Raw genomic sequence first — 6,698 nt, 5'->3', positions numbered from 1 at the left:
GGAGGGGGAAACTGGCCGTGCTGACCTGTACATACCAGCGCCGGGGGCGGGAGGCCAGGGTGACAGGAGGGGGAAACTGGCCGTGCTGACCTGTATGTACCAGCCCCGGGGGCGGGAGGCCAGAATACAGGCCGGGGAAAAAGCCCCATCCTCAGGGTCTGGAAAGCCCTCCCCTCCTCCCTCCTGGCGCCCCCTCCTCTACAGCAGACCTGCCCGCTCTGGGAAGGCCCTCATGGGAATCTCCCCTCTGCAATGCCATCCCCAGCCCAACCAACAAGGAACCAGTGTCTTCCTTTACTCCAGCATGGGCTTGGGGACATGTGCACCCCAGTGGGCATCAGCTCTATTGTTCTGTGTCACCGTGTGACTTGAGACATGTTCCTGAACCTCTTGAGACATGTTCCTGAACCTCTTGGAGCCTCCACATCACATCTGTAATTGGGGTCATGCTGCCGTCCTTGAAATACTGCTGCTGTAAGGATTAGATGGGGTCATTAGGGTAGCACCAGCACACCGGAGGCACAGGATGATCAGTGGTCGCTTTTACAGCGTCTTTAACTTTACAACTATTTCCACAAACATTACTGAGCACCTACTACTTAGCTAGGGATCATTGCCAGAAAATGGAAATGTAAGCCAGCAGTTCTCCGAGTGACTCGCGTGGAGCGGAGGAGACACCGTCTCGTGTTCCCGCGCGCAGGAGGCACTAGGTTGCTTACGGGATGAGGAGGGTGAGGGCTGCCCGGCGCTGGTATCCCCCTCACTCACCCTCTATGTGTACAGCAGGTTCCAAGGGAGGTTCCGCACTTTGCTTGGTTATAAACCCGCCCGCCGGGAGGAAGGGGCTGCTAGATGTGTTCCTGACCAGAGTTTCAGAGGGAAGTAGATACTCGCAATGTTGATTCAGGAATGATAAATGACAGTATGGGTAGAGTTCCTTGGTTACTCTCCTGAGGACCCTAAGACAAGGCCCTCGCCCATGTCTCTGATGCAACAGAGGGAGCTTCGTCAGCTCACACTTCGAGAGCACCACTTGGCCACACTCACTTTCAGCATCACGGCAGCAGGCGGGACCAGTGTCCCCTCTAGCCGAGGCCGTCTCTCCGTCACTATGTCCCTGCCTCAGCCCTTCAGAGCCAGTCAAGGGACCAGACTGGTGTCCCTGAGACACCGCCTGGCCTCGTGCCCAGCAGCACAGCCCCCCAGGGCAGCCCTGGTGCACGCCAGGGAGAGGCGCTGCCCTTCCACTCCTTTCAGCCCACAGGAAGTGTTACCGGTCAGAACAGAGAGAAGCTGGAATCTTGTTTTGCTTCGGAAACTAACCTGGGGCATTGCAGACCTGTATAAAATCCCATTCACCCATGTGGGTGCACGCTTCTTGCTACCCATTTAGTGTTCAGACCACTTTCTATGAGGTCTGAGGGTTTTAACCCTAAAGAGATCTAAAAACAGAAGCTGTTGTGATTTATAAATTTTATATTTAGAAGAAAAGCAAAATACAATACATCCCATCAGCCAACTAAGAGATACTTACTAAGCACCTACTGTGTGTCGGGGGCTACAGACAGGCTCTGGGACTCACGATGGACCAAGGGGGGCCTGGCCACTGTCCTCAGAGAGGAGCAGCCTGGGGGAGGAGAGGGTGGGGAGCGAAGCCGGTGTGGTAGGGCAAGTGAGGGTGGCGGTGAGGGGTGTCCTGCTGAGTCCTGAGTGGTGACATAGTTCATGGTAAACAGCCACGCAGTACACGTGCATTACGTGTCTCTGTGTGTCTGGTCGTTTACTTGGATTGTGAGGTGTTTCATGGTAAATACTAGTCTGACAGCACGCCCTCCCCAGAGACAGCCCAGAGCATGGCAGAAACCACCTGGCAATGGGGTTCTCCTCCCGTGTGCCCTGCAGCCACCTGGGCTCTGTCTGTGCAGTGTGGATGGGGGGTTGGGGGCGAGGGACCTAGTGATGGTGAAGTGGTCCATGCTCAGATGGGACACAGGCAGCCTCTCAAGGTAGCAGCCAGCGCCAACAGGGCAGCCACACGTGGATGGGTGCCTGATGTTCTCGTGGGGATCAGGACAGCCCTGCCCACTTTGAGCCAGGTCACGGGTGAAGGGGGGAAGCACCTGCCTCCTGAGACTCACGCTGGAGCCAGAAAGAAGCCGCTTGCACCTCCTCTCAGGGTTCTCCTGACCCATGTGCCAGGATGTGAAGACACAGCGCTGCCCTTCAGAGTTGAGAGGCCTCTAGGGAAGACAGAGAAGGGCAAGTTCACCTCCTGGGAGAACCCTACATAAAAATATTTTCATGAACACATAGGTTTATTCTGAGCAAACTTGTATTCCCTACTTTCTTCTCCATACTCCTGGCCATCTTGCCTTTAGGAAGGAGATCTTGTCCTCGGGGGGACAGTGGCTTGGCTAAAGCTCTCGCTGTTGCCAGGCCCCGGAGAGATGGCCGCCTCCTTCATCTTCACTCCTGCCTCACCTGCGGCCGCTGCGCTCTTCACGGGACACAACTGGCTCCAAAACAGCCACACACGGTCCAGGAGGACCAGCTTCCCCATGGCTCTGTGGCTTGGAAAGGCCCGTGCTGCACTGTCATGGCAGGTGGGTGGCGCTCGAGCTGGGCTGCATGCTGTCCTCCATGTCACCATGGAAGTGAGTCCGCATGCTGGGCGCACACTATCCTCTGTGCGGGGATGGAAGCAAATCCGAGTACTCGGCCACGCCGTTCTCCATTCGGGATGGAACCTCCGAGTCCTCCCTCTGCACCTGGCACTCCCGCCGTGTCCTTTCCTCACGCTCACCGGGCACTCCCAGGTCTATGGAAGGGCTCCTTGGGACCACCGCTCCCTTCTCTCCTGCCTCGTCTTCCCCATGGAGCACTTCCCCGGGTCATTCTTCCACCCAGGAGATGGACACGGTCGCCTGACTTCCTGGATGCACCCTGATCCGAATGCGCCCCCAAAGGAGAAGGAAACCCACATTATGAGATGCTTGGCTGGCAGCATGCTAGGTCTAGTTGTATTATCTCAGAAATTTAAAGAACTTAATATGTATTTTCTGTTATTTGAATGTTTAAAAAAGAATTATGCAGCATTTTGCTTGTCTGCATTTCAAATTAAGAACGGGGATATGATACTATTTTGGTGCCATATCCTAAACAAAAAAGTATTTTTGCCTCTATGTTGGAATAACGAGAGAGAGAGAAACAAGAGAGAAACAGCGCAGAGAGACAAGCCAGAGACAATGAAGAGCTGAAGGCCCAGGGACAGGAAGACAGCGAGGAGGAGAGTCATGTGGGGTTCGCATCTCCCGGCTTCTGAGGGCATTGCTGCTGGAGGATCATAGCCGCCTCACAGCCAGAGGCGCGGCTGTGAGCATCTCCCAGGCCCTTGCCTTACAGCATCACCATTCCCAGGAGTCAGGGTCACCACGCTGGCCCTGCGCTGCAGCTGCGTGAGCGTCGTCCTAGCCGTGGCATCGCCAGGGCATGGTGAGCCAGTGTCCCCCGTGCCCGTGAATGTGCCACCTCTGGTCCTCACAATAAACTCCCTCACTTGGCAGACAAGAACTTTGGGGTTCAGAGCCTGGCGCGTTGGAGCTGAAGCCCAGACTCCCCAGTGCCGGCCTCATAGGCTGTCGTGGGCTCACCTGAGATTGTGTGTGTGTGTTGAGAAAATCTACGTCCGTTACAAACTCCTGCAGAAGTATTTGAAACATGTACAAGGGCTGAAGCACTTTGGCTAAGCATAGCTTTCCTTAGAATACTCAGAAAACAATATCTTTACAAATAAACCTTTGGTTTAGTTTTTTTTCTCTCCCAAAACGCTAAGCTGAGTCCCCTAAGAGGAATATTTTGCCTTGGTTTCTTCTTAGTGATCGAAAATTATCATGATTTGCTTTTAAAGATCAATACATGGGTGATTCTCCTAACTTTGATGATTAAGCCAAGGTTTTCTTTTTCCTTCCATAGAAAAAGGTTCTGAGCATATATGTCACCTCGCCAAGAAAGTCGCTGGAGAGAGACTCCCAACCTGGCTGCCTTCCCTCCACCCCTTTTGATCTCAGTGCCAGCCAACTCTGCCCCTAGGATTTGGGAGGGCTGTCGGTTTGTTGGTACTGAAAAGAAAATATCCCAGCAAATTCTGTGTGGGCCTTTTTCTTTGCTACCTCACAGGCAGAAGCTGTTCTGGGCAGCTGTTCTACCAGAGACTGCAGATTCTTTTTTAGGGAAGAGATCTACAGAGTCCTTCTCATTAGGCTACTTCTCGACGGAAAAGATTGTCTAAAAGCATCATCTCTGAACTAGAACTGCAAGCTCTTCCGTGAGCTCTTCAGGACCTCCGGTGCCAAGAAACAGTGCTGGCGGGTTGTCAGTTAGGAGCCGCACCGACATTCCACGCAGTTCAGCTGCTCAAAGTTCAGATTTTAGATCCTCTTTACTCTCTTTCTTAAAGCTGAACCGATAGGTTCATAAGATGTCTGGCCTGGTGTGGCATGGCTGTCTGTCCTTCTCACATCCTCCTTCCGATTCCACTTACAGAATCTTCGTGCGGGGAGGGTCTCACAGAGTCTGGGGCGAGCCTGGCCTTGGGGTGGCAGCAGCCAGGCTCCCCCTCTCCTGGGCGTGCTGTTTCCCTGTGACCTGGAAGACCCACCCTCCAGAGGGGCCCCAGGTCGCAGTGTGCTTCTTCCTGGATCAGGCCTCCCCCTTTATCCACCATAAGTTACGTTCATCCTGCCAGGTGCACATCTCAGTGCCGGCTGATCCCGAGGCCGAGCCCACTAACATCCAGAGTCTTTCCTTAAGGTCTTCGGTGAAGCCGAGGGCCTCGCGCACCCCCTGCCCCCCACCCCCCGTTGGTGACAGTCAAGTTTAACAGGAGAATCGAGCCTTGTGTTCATCTCCTGTAACCGATTCTTGTTCAGCCTCCAGAGCTTGTGGTTCCTGAGTCACCGCGTCACCTCCCTCTCAGCTCGGCGCCATCTGCTCGTTTTATAAACATGTTTTTCACATCGTCAAGTCATTGATAAAAACACGTTCCGCAGGACCAGCGCTGAGCCAATCCTCCCCCGCGACACGGATCCACCGTGGGACTTTCCAGGCGCTGGTTCCAGGGCTGAGATTGTTCCACGGCCCGGCCATGTGATGGGATCACCCCAGCCGTCCCCAGGCCCCGAGCACGTTGGCAAAAGCTCATCAGACGTTTCCACGCAAGACACAGGGCTAAACGCCTCCTTTTCATCCTCGAAACAGCCCTGAGATTCACAGAGGGACAGAGCTGGGGCTGAAGGAGGTTAGGGAGCCCAAGGTCAGCAGCTCCCAGGAGAGTGCAGCCCACACTGCCTCAGCGCAGACCCAGCCGCAACCCACAAACACCGCTCCTACAGGACTCTCTCCAGAGCAGAAGTGTGGCTAGCTTAGCATGACTTCCTCCCTCACTTTTTATTACAAGAGTTTTAAACACTCAAGTGGAAGGGGTAGCTTGGCGTCACCTGCACACCCACCACCCACCCCTGGCAGCCCCCCGGTGTTGGCTGTATTTGCATGACCTGAGAGCACTTCATTTATTTTCTGGCTGGATGACTTCAAGTAAGTATCAGGCATCATGACGTCCACATACTTTAGCCAGCCTGCAGATCCTAAACACAAGGGCCTTCTCCTAGGTAGCAACAGCCCCGTTATAACTAAGAAAATTAACTACAACTTCTCAGTGCCCTCTAACACCCAGCTGTGCCCATCTGCCCAGGCTTTGGAGACAGCAGATGAGCAGCTGAAACCACAGAATTGCATTTCCTCACAGTCCTGGAGGCCGGAGGCTTCAGTCCAGGTGTGGCAGGGCTGGCCGTGTCCGAGGCCCTCCCTGGGGCTTGCAGGTGCTGTCTGTGACCAAGGGTCCCCTTTGTTTAAGGACAGCAGACCCACTGCACTAGGCCCCACCTCAGGACCTCACCATCACTTGCTCGCCTCTCTGGAGGCCCTGTCTCCACACATGGCGGCACTCCGTGTTCCTGGGGGTCAGGGTGTCCACGCAGGGGCATCAGGGCACAGCTGAGCCCACAGGGGTGTCGCTATTACACACTCCCAGGGACTCCCACCCTTTTCTCTACAACACAGTCTGTTATCTGTTGTCTGTTTTGTTTTTTCCACCAGGATGCAGTCAAGATTCATCATTGCATTTTGGGTTTTGTGTCTGTTTTGTCTGTTTAATTTTGAAACAGCTGCCCCTGACTTTTTTTCCTGATATGAATGGTTCCTAATAAATCTGTTCTTTTAGTGACCACCTTCCCGTCCAAAACAATCACAGACTCTCCATGTGGGAGTCTGTAGGGAACTCTGCAAACCCACGAGAAGCTCACCTGCCCACTTCCAGAACTCCCCCTTCCAGAACCCCCGTTTCCCAAGAACCCGGAGTGTTCAGGTCTCCACGATGCTGTAGGAACATGACCAGCCTGCTCTGCAGCCTTGCCACAGGCCACAGACTTCAAACGCTGCCTCAGCCCTGAGCCCCACCCTGGCCCTCCCCTCTCCTACCCTCCTCCCCTGCCCTCCTCCTCCACTGTGCTCCCCCTCCTCCCCTGTCCTTGCCCTCCTCCCGACCTCCTCTTCCCCCACTGTCCTCCTCCCCGTCCTACCTCCTCCCCTGTCCACGTCCTCCCTATCCTCCCCCTGCTCCCGTCTTCCCCCTCCTCCCACCC

General features: G+C 54.7%; 1 protein-coding gene across 1 annotated transcript in view; it reads left to right on the top strand.

Moving 5' to 3' along the window:
- The window catches only part of PTPRN2 (protein tyrosine phosphatase, receptor type, N polypeptide 2), a 789,125-nt gene that overhangs the window by 706,775 nt on the left and 75,652 nt on the right, over nt 1-6,698 (top strand). The gene's annotated exons all lie outside the window — the stretch shown is intronic.

Source organism: Colobus angolensis, unplaced genomic scaffold (assembly GCF_000951035.1).
Source record: "Colobus angolensis palliatus isolate OR3802 unplaced genomic scaffold, Cang.pa_1.0 Scaffold2, whole genome shotgun sequence".
NCBI classification, from domain to species: domain Eukaryota; kingdom Metazoa; phylum Chordata; class Mammalia; order Primates; family Cercopithecidae; genus Colobus; species Colobus angolensis.
Note: the sequence above shows the minus strand (reverse complement) of the source record. Positions and strands in the feature narration are given on the sequence as shown.